Below are 13,637 nucleotides of genomic sequence, written 5' to 3'. Positions count from 1 at the left end.
TACTATAAGGGTAAAATGGGTGGGGTTTTTTTTTTTTTGAGTTATTGGCAAATTGAAATTGTATTTCTTTTCGAGAAATGTGGGTGGCCCTGAAAAGGGCCTTTTTCTTCATGGTGAAAGGGTGAGTTTAACCAATCAACTTTAACTGCCTTATGCCTTTGCCACGGCCAAGGCCTACTTCTGAACTGCGTAATGCTGATGATGATTGGGTTGAAATCACTAAGGGTGGTACGGTAGGCTTAGTCACAGGGTTGACGTGTTTAGCTCGGGAAGGTCGTATTCTCTTCGGTCGTGATAATGAAGTCTGATACATTTGTTTCAGACTTCTTAACTCCGCTAAAATGTCCAACAGTACCGTGACCGTTTGATTTTCACCCTCTTGTTTCTTTGCTGCTACTACTTCTTCTTGCTGTTGCTGCTGTTGTTTTTTTCTTACCTCTTCTTCTTGTTGCTGTTGCTGTAGGAGAAAAGCCTGTTCCGCTTCCTTTTGTCGTTGTATAAATTTCTCCAATTCTTCTTTTTGTCTCTGTCTAAAATTTTCCACTTGCGGTAATGAAGAAGGTAACGAAGGTTCCGGAACAAATTCTTGCGAGGAGAGAAAATCCACAAAATCCCAATTCACCTCTTCTGAAAGTAAGTCCGAGTTCCCTTGGGCAGTCTCTCCTGCTGGTGCACCCCAATGGATCGTTTTCTGAGTTTCCGTCATGTTGAATCACTGTCGCATAGATTGACTGCACACAAGCGCTAGCGAATCTATATAGACTACGTGACGTCACAGACTGCACTCTTACGATTGGATGCGGGCTGACTGAATTCTGTAACGCGTGTTTGGATTGGTGAATGAACTCAATCCGTTTCAATCCTTCCTGTCCCTATAAATAAGCGCCGTTCACTGCATTGATTCACCTATTCTCGGAGCCTCAACATGTGGACAGACGTTGAATCTTCAACCCTTGTGTCAACAATGATGTTCAGGACGGACATGCTCATGTATGTCCGAGCCAAGTGGACCGTTGTCCACAGGACCAACAGCAGCCTGTGGATAAGAAGAGTCTATATAGAGAGACAAGGTTGCCTCAAGAGGACTCTGATGTATGGCCCTGCTGTAAGACGAAGTTTGAGGAAAAGAAGATGTCGTAAATGCCCTCTATGTTAAGGGTATATTAACATAAACCAAAGGCCCTTTTCAGGGCCAGCCATATTTCTCGAAAAGAGATAGTCTTTGAATTGCCTACCCCTTTTTTAAAAAATTTTTTTAAAAAAATCCCATGTTAAATTCCCCTTGTCCCTAAACAAGCCCAAACTCTATTCCCATGTTAAATTCCCCTTGTCGGTAAAGTGCCCCACGATTTATCGCCATGTTAATTCCCCTTGTCGGTAAAGTGCCCCACGATTTTTCTCCATGTTAAATTTCCATTGTCGCTAAAGTGCCCCAAGGGTGTTTTTAATGCTAATTCCCATTGTCGCTAAAGTGCCCCCCTTCACTACTCGAACTGTAAAAGGGTAAAATAAACCCTGCCGATCATATCATCAAGCTGCTTATCCACTTCTTCGTTAGCATGTTCAGGCACTGGTAGGCGACACAATGGCTGCTTTACTGGGCTTGTAATATCCCGTGTTTATAATTTGTTTCATTATACCCTTGCATCCAAGATCATTGCTTAAAGATACAAATACATCCGAGTGTTGACAGACAGTGCAATTATTTTATTTTCTTTGCGACCGCTCCTGTGGAATAGTGGTTAGAGCTTCCACCTTGGATGCGAGAGGTCGCTAGTTCGTACCCCGACCAGTCATACTAAAGACTTACACACACACACACACACACACACACACACACACACACACACATTTTGTCTGCTTGTTCCGGTGATAGTTCAGACTTTGCGGATCCGTAATGCTCGTTCAGATAGTCTTACAGGAATCTACCAGTATGTCATTATTATTTTTTTTGGCTTGAACATCAGTTATATTTCTTGGTGCTTTCGGATATGCTAAGTGAACAAGTAGTCTGATACTTTATTCATGTTGGACATGAGAAGACAACTCTTTGTCTGCTCTTACAGTTGCACTCTATAAAATTCCGTCTGATTGTGCCGTGAAAATCGTTCCTCACGCGCCCCTGAAAGACGCTCATAATTCTCACCAACACCGTCCTTCGGGTTTCTGAGAACGCATTGCGCCTGTACACAAAAATTAACGGCAAAATGCATACCCTTTTGCTCAATACTCCGGCCTTTAAGGTGGGAAAATACCTTGAAATGGGACTTACAATCTGGTAAAAGTTACATGAAATGTTGCTGATTTGATGAGACATTATTTGTCACAAGACTTCCACCATGTATACTACTTACTGCACCTGGAACAAGTTACATGTATGTTATGTGAGCTCAAAAAGAATCATACGATCTCGCGAGAATTGGAAACATTTCATACAATGCATAATAGCAATGACAGAATCGATTTCTAATATCAGCATTTAAATTTCCCCTTAAAAATGATCCGAGGAGCTGGACACAAACCTTCAAATTACATACTGTCTCAGTTATCTCAAACGATAGCTTTATAACTTTCATCCCTCTTCATTTTCCATCTTTTTTCCGTCCCGATAAACAATGTAATTCACTAATAGCATCAAAACCATATTTAAAAGTTACAACTAAGCATGCCGATTTTGATCCCGATCTTCTCGTGGTAATGATATTTTACATGAGTGTTAATTTATCATAGCAACTATTCCATATAGCAACACATCGTCACATGCGAGTAAACATAATTGACATGTTGATACAAAACCTCTTGGATTCACTTATCCGTAAAATGTTAGTAGACTACTTTGTTACCTTTGTTTGACCTGTCCATCCCCTCATATTGACCGCTTAATGTATTGGCAGTGTACCTAGCATGACCTTTGCTTAACGCCATTCCATCAAAATATTGGAATGCTTGACCTTAGTTTAAATTCATTTCAACACTGTCTGATTACTACGGAGGCAATTATCTGCTATTGAAGATCAAGGGTTGTGTTTTTGTTGTCGTTGTTGTTGTTGGGTTTAACGCCATTTTCCAGCAAAAGATAGGCTATACATGGTGGCCAGAATAATTGGTGGAGGAAGAACCTTGCAAAACCACAGGAAGAACCACCGACCCACAAGAAGCTACTGGCAGGCTTTCTCACGTACCCACGTTAGCCGAGCCTGAGACTCGAACCCACGCAGACAGAGATGAGATGGCAGTGATCCGGAACGGTGAGCACTTTAGACCACTCGGCCAGTCGGGTCCCTCAAGGGTTACTGGTAATGCACAATTCGGTATAGGGTTGTGCCGGATGATACTCTGTTAAGAAATGGCTACCAATGATGGCAACAGTGATGTTCCATTTCTTCAGCTAATTATCGTACAACATTTAGCACTTTATGTCTGGAATAATAACTTTCAATTAAAAGAAAACAAAACATTCCATACATTTTTCATCCAAATAATCTGACGCAGTGCACAGTAATATTTAATATGTATGTAGCGAAAAAGAAACGCCTCTGAACTTAAGAATAATTCATTTAATGGCAAGGAGAAGAGGATTTTGTGTTAAACTTTAAGAAATTTAACATGAACTGTTTATCTCCAAATACGGGCCCCCGAGTGGCCGAGTGGTCTAAAGCGCTCTCCGTTACGGATCACTGCCATCTCACCTCTGTCTGCGTGGGTTCGAGTCTCGGATTCGGCTAATGTGGGTATGTGAGAAAGCTTGCCAGTAGCTTCTCGTGGGTCGGTGGTTCTTTCCGGGGTTTTCCCGGTTTCTTCCTCCACTATTAATACTGGCCGCCATATATAGCCTATCGTGTGTTGAAAAATGGCGTTAAACCCTACAACAACAACAATTATCTCCAAATACTATTTGCAAATAACATGGATTCAAACTTGGTAGTAGCCACTACAAAAAAGTACGAAGGCCTGTATAGGCCATAATCGGCATCCTATGATGGTGATGGCAAAACAATATAGGCCATACTCGGCATCCTATGATGGTGATGGTAACACAATATAGGCCATAATCGGCATCCTATGATGGTGATGGAAACCGGCATCCTATGATGGAGATGGTAACACAATATAGGCCATAATCGGCATCCTATGATGGTGATGGTAACACAATATAGGCCATAATCGGCATCCTATGATGGTGATGGTAACCGGCACCCTATGATGGTGATGGTAACATAATATAGGCCATAATCGGCATCCTATGATGGTGATGGTAACCGGCATCCTACGATGGTGATGGTAACCGGCATCCTATGATGGTGATGGTAACACAATATATATTATCCATAATCGGCATCCTATGATGGTGCTGGTAACCGGCATACTATGATGGTGATGGTAACACAACTTCACTATTTATTTTGGTAGTAATCATAATGACGTTATCTTCAGTCCCAAACATTATAATGAAACCCCAAATAAACAGTCTCGAATATTTTCATAATATCTGCGCACATACATTTCTGTACATGGTGTACATCTATACTTATGTATATAGTACCACAAATGGTAAATCCGTTTGCTATACGTGATGAATTACTGGATCTTGATTTTAAATTTCTAACCATTCTGTTGGCATCCTAGTAATGAGTTCAAGGCAAAATTTACTATCATTTGTTGAAACAGTAGCACTAGGCCCTGCCTCGGATGCGGGAGGTCGTGGGTTCGATCCGCAGCCAAATCATACCAAAGACGTACAAAAATGGTGCGTACAGCAGCTGCCTCGCTTGGTGCTCAGCATTAAGAGGTTAGTGTTAGGACTGGTCGACCTGGTGTCAGGATAATGTGACTGGGTGGGACATCATGCTACATGTCTGCGGCTTGATACCCCAGTGCTAGACATCACTATAAACTGTCACACTGCAGACATTTTAGCGATATGACTGAACAATTGTTAAAGCGACGTTAAAAATCCAAACCACACACACGTGCGCGCGCACTATAGGCCCACACAGTCAAAAACAACCTTAATATAGCTCAGTTGAGTTGCAGAACAATAATGAGGTAGTTGTGTACACGTCTGAATGAGATCCATCTAGACTGCCTTAAACATTTGACTTGTCCCACGTGTAGGCCTACTCGTTTTGACAACTGATTGAGTGGTGACAAAGAGTAAAATAACGAATTGTGGCAAGTGTCAAAATATATTTTTTGTAGATTGCGCACTTTGCCGCATTACTTAAACTTTGTAACACTTCGTAGATTCCGAGATTATAAAAACTTGCTTTTTATAGGATCGAACAGAAAATACTTTTACACGTGTGTCGTCAGTGAAACGTGTGTATTATTTAGTGTACTGTATGTATGTCTGTTTGTATGTCCATCTCTATAATAGAAAGGTTGCAGACGTGTTTCTACGCGTCTATGAATGCAATGCACACATATTTGCATATATTCCCCCGGACAACCTAACAGCCTATATGCAGCTACGCTCCTACTTAGACACACACACACACACACACGGAATACATACATACGGATGGGGAGAGCACTTGTACACAGAGTTAGCAGCAACATTCTAAATAGGAGTTAAGAAAGGAGGATTAAGTTGTTGTTGTTGTTGTTGTAGGGTTTAACGCCATTTTTCAGCACACGGCTATACATGGCAGCCAGTATTAATGGTGGAGGAAGAACCCGGGAAAACCCCAGAAAGAACCACCTACCCACGAGAAGCTACTGGCAAGCTTTCTCACATACCCACATTGGCCGAATCCTAGACTCGAACCCACGCAGACATAGGTGAGATGGCAGTGATCCGTAACGAAGAGCGCTTTAGACCACTCGGCCACTCGGGGCCCCGGAGGATTAAGTTGTTGTTCTAGGTTTTAAGCCATTTTTCAGCACAAGATAGGCTATACATGGCGGCCAGTATAACTGGTGGAGGAAGAACCCTGGAAAACCCAGGGAAGAACCACCGACCCACGAGAAGCTACTGGCAGGCTTTCCCATGTACACACGCTAGCCAAGCCTTGGACTCGAACCTACGCAGACAGAGGTGAGATGGCAGTGATCCGGAACGGTGAACGCTTTAGACCACTCGGCCACTCGGGGCCCCGGAGGATTAAGTATTAGCTAGGCAAACAGCGACCATACTTTTTGGAGAATCAGTGATGCTCTGGTTTCATACATTGTCTTCAAGATTGGTTTAAAAAGAAGTTTGACCTGGAATCAATTTATTCATCGATTGCGACGACAGCGGTGACAACATTACACAACAATAAGTTTTACGTCCTAGCCGTTGCATTCCTAAGCTCTCCTTACATCAAACATGTCTCGGGTACAGGGTAGATCGTTAATCTCCAACAACAATCACCGATGTTCACTGATACACAGATCTAGTGCTCACAGCCTGATTAACTGACCTGGTTGGTTATCACGAATTCTCGGATGTTATAGTGATAAAGTGTACCGTGTAAAGAGTGCGGTATGAAGACACAATACATGACAGTATACTCTCTCGCTATGGATTTATAGGAGGCCTGCAGCTATCGAAGGGAACCTAGTCCGAGTTTCCTCTGACCCTTCCCACCCAATTTTTGATATTTGGACATTGATGATGGTGTGTAGGGTCACAGTCCACTCACTATCGAAAAGTTGGAAGTTGCCGACACCATTCGTCAGGTTTGTAATCTGCAGACTGACGAGACGAAAGTACATCGCTGCGGAAATTTGACCTGGATATCGCCATTTGCATCCCGAATCACATGACTATACAAATCTCGCAACCTACATGTCAATGACATCAGAGGTCATATAATCACGTGACATCAACACTATCCCATTCATTGTGTTGCTGTAGGAAAATAAATCGAACATATGAACAAAAGTCACGTAATCTGTATAGAACAGTGAAAGAACATAAACTAACCAAAATATTTATTTTGAAAACAAATACCGGAAATTTGTAATTGTTGAAGCAACTTAAAGTAAAACCTGAATCACTAAGCTGAGAGCACATGTCAATGCGGTAGTCACGTGATACCAACAATAACATCACTGATACGTGCTCGGTACTTGTGGAAAATGGGTTTCTCCACCCTGTTGCGATACCGACAGTTTTCTTGTCATTGTTGTTGTTGTTGTAAGGTTTAACGCCATTTTTCAGCACATAATAGGCTATACGTGGGGGCCAGTATTAATGGTGGAGGAAAAACCCGGGAAAACCCTGGAAAGAACCACTGATCCTTGAGAAGCTACTGGCAAGCTTTCTCACATATCCACACTGGCCGAATCCGAGACTCGAACCTACGCAGACAGAGGTAAAATGGCAGTGATCCGTAGACCACTCGGGGCCCCCTGGTCATTGTTGTCGGAATATACATGTTGAGAATTAAGTGTGCATTATATTTATTTACAAACACTAAGTGGCTTCTATATAATATTTCAAAATTCTATGCACAACAACTTTGGAAGTTTGTTTGTTGTTGATATCACGTGACTGTATGACCTCTGATGTCACTGACATATAGATTGCAATATTTGTATAGTCATGTGACAAGCAATGCAAATGGCGAGATCCAGGTCAAATTTCAGCAATGATATACTTTCGTCTCGTATGTCTGCACATTAAAGGCACGACTAATGTTATGCTCGCGATATTTTAGAAAATAGATAATATTCTTATCGATTTCATGCAGGTATATATTTATGAAAGGTCGTTCAAGTTTGCTAGTCCGGCTAGTAAGTGGCTACCTAATGCCGACACCGTCGGTAAATTCCAACTTTTCGACACGGAGTGGGCTCTGACCCTACACACCAACATTAGTGTCCAAATATCAAAAATGTGGTGGCAAGGCTCAAAGGAAACTCGGACTAAAGGGAACCCGGGTGGCCGAGTTCTCTAAGGCGGTTACTTTAACATATTAATCATCTGGCTTCTGTCCACGTGGGTTGAGTCTCAGCTCGGCCAATGTGAATATGTGGGAAAGCTTGCCTGTCGATTTCCATGGGTCAGTGGTTCTTCCAGGGTTCGTCCTTCCCCAACCATACTGGCTGCCATGTACAGTCTGTCAGGTGCTGAAAAAATAGCGTTAAACCCAGACGACTAACCAACCAACAACCACAGAACAGAAGAATCCAAACGTGTGTATCACATACGTGTAAAATTATCTTTTGACAAATCTTCAGCAGGTCAACACTCACATGCTTTAGTTTAGTGAAAATGTTCCCTATAAAACCGCATGAAAATATTTCACAAAGCGAATTTTTTTGCACTTTAGAGAGAGAGTCATGAATCTGTAGCTACCTTTATTCGTTCCGCTAAATGACTATGTAAACTCGCCGTCATCGAGATTTACGTAATGCGCTTTTATCACATAGTAGGTATAGTTTTCCTGCAGTATGTGCAGTTTCATATGTTTGATATTACCACATGTTAAAATATCACTTTATGTGATTCTGATTGATCCAAATAAACCCATGAAATTATTTTGCATTATCCTCTTTACTGATTGGCTTGGATCGTGGAAAAACATTTTTATCCCCGCCTTCTGGAATGTTTGGTTTTTAATGAACATTTTTGGCGGCCATTTTTGAACTCGACTCGCTAAAGGAAATTGGGGAAAAAATTACCTCCGCTGTCTGAATATGGATATGTTACACACACACACACACACACACACACACCAGGGGTTTATAATGTCATGTATAATAATATCATACTGAGAAACATGACGTAACACTACAAGACAAGAACAACAATAAGTAAAACCAAGGGCATTGCTTATTTGATGGCGGGGTGGGGAGAGGGAGCGTATATCTGTAACATAGATATAGAATCCACCGTATATATAAGCGTGGTTTAAATGGTAACTTACAGAAGTAAATCAACTCACCTTTTCTCAGAAGAATTTGAACATATATTGGTCTCCTAACTGACAGAATTTTATCCAACCACAGCATCTTTACGCAGTATATATGGGATGCAAATCCGATTCAAAAAGAAATTTGTGTACGTTTTCTGTACGTCTATTGTTCCAGTCAAATACTGTAAATATCCGGTAACTAATGCATTGCAGTAAATATGGGAATTTCTGCATCCAGTAATCCTATTTCCACATAAAAATCGCAACAATGTAGTGTTTAGTTCTGCAAGTGACATTTTAGGGTAAACATGTACTCTAGGCCTACTGTTTGCCGTAACAATGTGGCATGACATAGCATTGATCATTCTGTTTTGAAAAATGATTTTGTCGTTATAAAATGTTCCGTTTATTCGGATGGAAGCTTTTTCTTTGATTTATAGTTTGTAAAAATGGACAATCTACTTTTACTTGTTCAACTTTGTTTGGGACTATATTTTATGCACAACAAATGAAAGGTGCACCGTCTGTCAGAATGAACGAAATCATTGGTTCTTCTTTCTATCTAAAAAAATTCCACTGAAATAAAAACTACGTGATAAAAAGAATCTCAAATGGGTAATGATTTAATATTAAAATTTATGAAACTCGTTGAACAAAGGATCGCAAAAGCTGGATATTATTCAACTCGTTTAAAAAATTCATTATTAAATCGTTACCCATTTGAAATCCTCTATGAATCTGCTAGTGAATGTGCTGTTGGACCCATCAGGGCAAATTTTAATAATAATAATAATAATAATATTAATAATAACAGAAAAACGACATGGATTTTGCATGGAAGGAAAGGCTAGTTATAAAAAGAATGGGTGCTTAAACGAACGAAGTGTTGACAACTAGAATATATTGTTGCATTTTTTATGCACACAATGGATGCTCAACACACCTGTTGTTTTTCTTAAAGAGGTAGCATGATGCGTTAAAGAATCTGAATTTCGAAATAGGAAGTATCATTTATATACAAAAGTTTTTTCAAGGCTGAATATCAATGTGAATGCATCAAAATGAGGTATGTAAGTACACGTAACTTTGTGAGCACTTACACAAGTTGTTTTAACAGTGCTGCCGATTTTAAAACAAAAATTGGTCTGTGCTTTGTACAACTTAAAAAATGTCTTTCGACATATTTATAAGGACATCAGACATTTTGAAAGGGCATCTTTTTCTTTTAAAGGAAATTGAATTTTCTCCGGATTTTATTTATTACAGCTTAAACGTCATTTATAAATGTTTACGTTATAATTTTTTGCAAAGGTCAGATTTAAAATGAACGAGTGGATGAAAAAAAGAAAGGAAAGAACTACGAATCAATCAATCAATCAGTGTATGAATCAATCGATAAATCAATCAATCTGTCAATCAATCAGTCAATAATAAAGACAACTTCATAATAAACTGAAGATGAAGAACAGATAACGTGAGAGATAACATTTACACTAAACTGTGCAATTTGCTATGTTTGTGTTGTCTCGTGGAGATTTGCCCCTACTGAGCCCGAAGCTACAAACTGTTTGAAATGTACATATATCTGCATACATTATTGATGAATGCAACTTCTGTTATTGACATTAACAAATGTCATTTTACTTTTTGATAGAGGAATGTATTATACCAGGATGTTTACGACGTGTTCACGTGTTTACTTTTAAATTAAAGGTCCCCTACTAAATTTTTCCATTTGGTTCATGTTGATTACGAAAAGTTTTTCTTTTTGAACAAATCAAATGCCAACAATGAAGATAGTATATCAAGGCAACGGCGCGAAAAGCTGACAGATTCAATAAATCAATTGTAAATTATACGAGATAAAGTCGTCAGTTTCTTTTTAAGTGTAACATTCATTTGTCTTATTTTAAAACTTGTACAAGCATTCATACAGGATACATGATAATCACATAGATTTTTTCTGCAGTTGTTGTTATTAGTGTTCTGTTGTTGTTGGTCTTCATGTTATGGGTCTTTGAAGTCTATTTGTCAATAAGGCTTGAATGAAGTCTATTTGTCAATAAGGCTTGAATGAAGTCTATTTGTCAATAAGGCTTGAATGAAGTCTATTTGTCAATAAGGCTTGAATGAAGTCTATTTGTCAATAAGGCTTGAATGAAGTCTATTTGTCAATAAGGCTTGAATGAAGTCTGTCAATAAGGCTTGAATGAAGTCTATTTGTCAATAAGGCTTGAATGAAGTCTATTTTTCAATAAGGCTTGAATGAAGTCTATTTTTCAATAAGGCTTGAATGAAGTCTATTTGTCAATAAGGCTTGAATGAAGTCTATTTTTCAATAAGGCTTGAATGAAGTCTATTTGTCAATAAGGCTTGAATGAAGTCTGTCAATAAGGCTTGAATGAAGTCTATTTGTCAATAAGGCTTGAATGAAGTCTGTCAATAAGGCTTGAATGAAGTCTATTTGTCAATAAGGCTTGAATGAAGTCTGTCAATAAGGCTTGAATGAAGTCTATTTGTCAATAAGGCTTGAATGAAGTCTGTCAATAAGGCTTGAATGAAGTCTGTCAATAAGGCTTGAATGAAGTCTATTTGTCAATAAGGCTTGAATAAATATGTATCTCTGAGGTGATTGTCAGAATTGTAGAATACTGTGCTATTGTTACAAACCAACATCCACCACCACCACCACTCGGCTGCTGATATTTACATAGCAAAGAGAAGATAACTTAATTACCTTTATAGTGGTAGCAGAACCGGATGTACCCAGTCGTTTTAGGTTGCAGGGATATGCATAATAAACTAATCCACAACTATCTTAGGCTAACCACGTTGCTGGTTATTATAAATGCGTATTGCGCAATTTCTGGGCAAAGAATGTCTCTAAATGTGACAAATTTTTGTAATAAAATAAACATTTTAAAAAACGTTTAGAAATAAAAATATTTTTGTATCATTTTGATGTAAATATAAATAATGACCTTTAGTATTTGAAATTTTATGGCAGAAAATAAATGTATTTTATATATCAAAGTAACATTTTAAATTGTTAGTTCACAGATGGTAAAGTAATGCCCCATCTATGCCACCGTGTCCAACAAGCCGTATATTACCAAATCATCTGAATGATACAGAATCTTGGAACGTACTGGTCCTAAACGCCGTTGGATTCCGTTACAACTAGACAATATCGACGTTTCATCCCACGTACTTTCTCCCTCAAACTGAAAAACACAAGCCATTTTTCATATGGGTACGAATTTATTCCAATGTTGATCGGTGAAATCCTTGGGTCAACCGATTTTAGTGGAAAGATGGAACACAAAATTTGATAACGTTGCCGTTGTAAAAACATGTGAGACTAACACCAGCCCATGTTCGCCTTTCAAAATATTTTAGCGTCACTAATATTCAGCCGAGTCTTATTTTTATATAATGCACGCTTTGTCTTCTCAGATCCACTTTAAAATAAAGTTGGCTTGCTGTTCTTCGTTTCCTCTCGAATCAATGTGTGTGCCACGTGTGAATTTAGTTATTATTAGATTAGTCACTAACGGAATTCGTCGAATGTACCGCATCACTTCTTTTGGAGCACTGCTGAAAAGGAATTGAATTATGAGAGACTTGGTTGACTAAATTAATGGGTGGCACTTCTTATTTCTAATCAGAATGTTTGAACGTCGTTTAAACATATCGATTGATGCAAAGAACAATTTATGTCAGACAGCTTCTGTAACAAATCATTTCCTTCCTTCAAAATTTTAAATAGATTCAAAGAATGGAAAAATTTACGGTAAACGGCGGCATTGAATATTTAAGGGGAAGAAATAATTCACGGCGGAGACAAAATACGTAAATCTAAACTTTCTTCTTAGGCAGTGTATGGGAGATAAAGGATGTTTTGAAATATATAAAAAATGTATTATTAGGATTAGGATTGGTTGTTCTTGTTGTCGTCGTCGTTTGTTGGGCGTAACTCCATTTTTTAGCACAGGATAGGCTATACATGGCGGCCAGTATAACTGGTGGAGGATAAACCCTGGAAAAAACCCAGGAAGAACCACCGATACAGAGGATTGGTTGCACATGACCTTGTACTAAAACAACGCTGTAGCAGATATTTTTGTACTTGTCCTTTTTGCGTTGGAAAATATGTCCGAGACTCTTCGACTTGTCCCAGTACAAGTGTTTCGATACAACATAGACCAGTACAATACAAGTCCATAAGGGGCCCCGAGGGGCCGAGTGGTCTAAAGCGCTCTCCGATACGGATCACTGCCGTCTCACCTCTGTCTACGTGGGTTCGAGTCTCGGATTCGGCCAATGTTGGTATGTGAGAAAGCTTGCCAGTAGCTTCTGGTGGGTCGGTGGTTCGTTCCGGGGTTTTCCCGGGTTCTTCCTCCACCATTAATACTGGCCGCCATGTATAGCCTATCGTGTGCTGAAAAATGGCGTTAAACCCTACAGCAACAACAACAACAAGTCCATAATGTACAGGGTTGTAAAAAAAATTAACTACTGGCATATGACCATGGCTCCAATTAACCATACAATATAAATCAAGATGCTATTTTATTTATATACAGAGATACAAAATTTGATAAAATCGATAACTTTTGATTTTATTTAAGTACGTTTACGATCCAATATCGATAATATAAAAAAAATCTAAGTGACGATCGCTGACATAATACTCATGTTCAAGCAATGCCGATTTTCATCCTTGTCTTAGATACAGCAAACTATTTTTACATACTAAAATATGATTATTGTCCAGATTATTGGTTTAAT

The 13,637-nt window shown here is 39.1% G+C and overlaps 1 protein-coding gene across 1 annotated transcript in view; it reads left to right on the top strand.

Annotated features, from left to right (window-relative positions):
• LOC149791954 (uncharacterized) overlaps positions 1 to 13,637 on the top strand; it is a 144,725-nt gene that overhangs the window by 25,206 nt on the left and 105,882 nt on the right. The window lies entirely within an intron of this gene.

Source organism: Sinohyriopsis cumingii, chromosome 9 (genome assembly GCF_028554795.1).
Source record: "Sinohyriopsis cumingii isolate HCF-2022 chromosome 9, ASM2855479v2, whole genome shotgun sequence".
NCBI lineage: Eukaryota > Metazoa > Mollusca > Bivalvia > Unionida > Unionidae > Sinohyriopsis > Sinohyriopsis cumingii.
The sequence above is the reverse complement of the archived record's forward strand: the minus strand, read 5'-3'. Positions and strand labels throughout refer to the sequence as shown.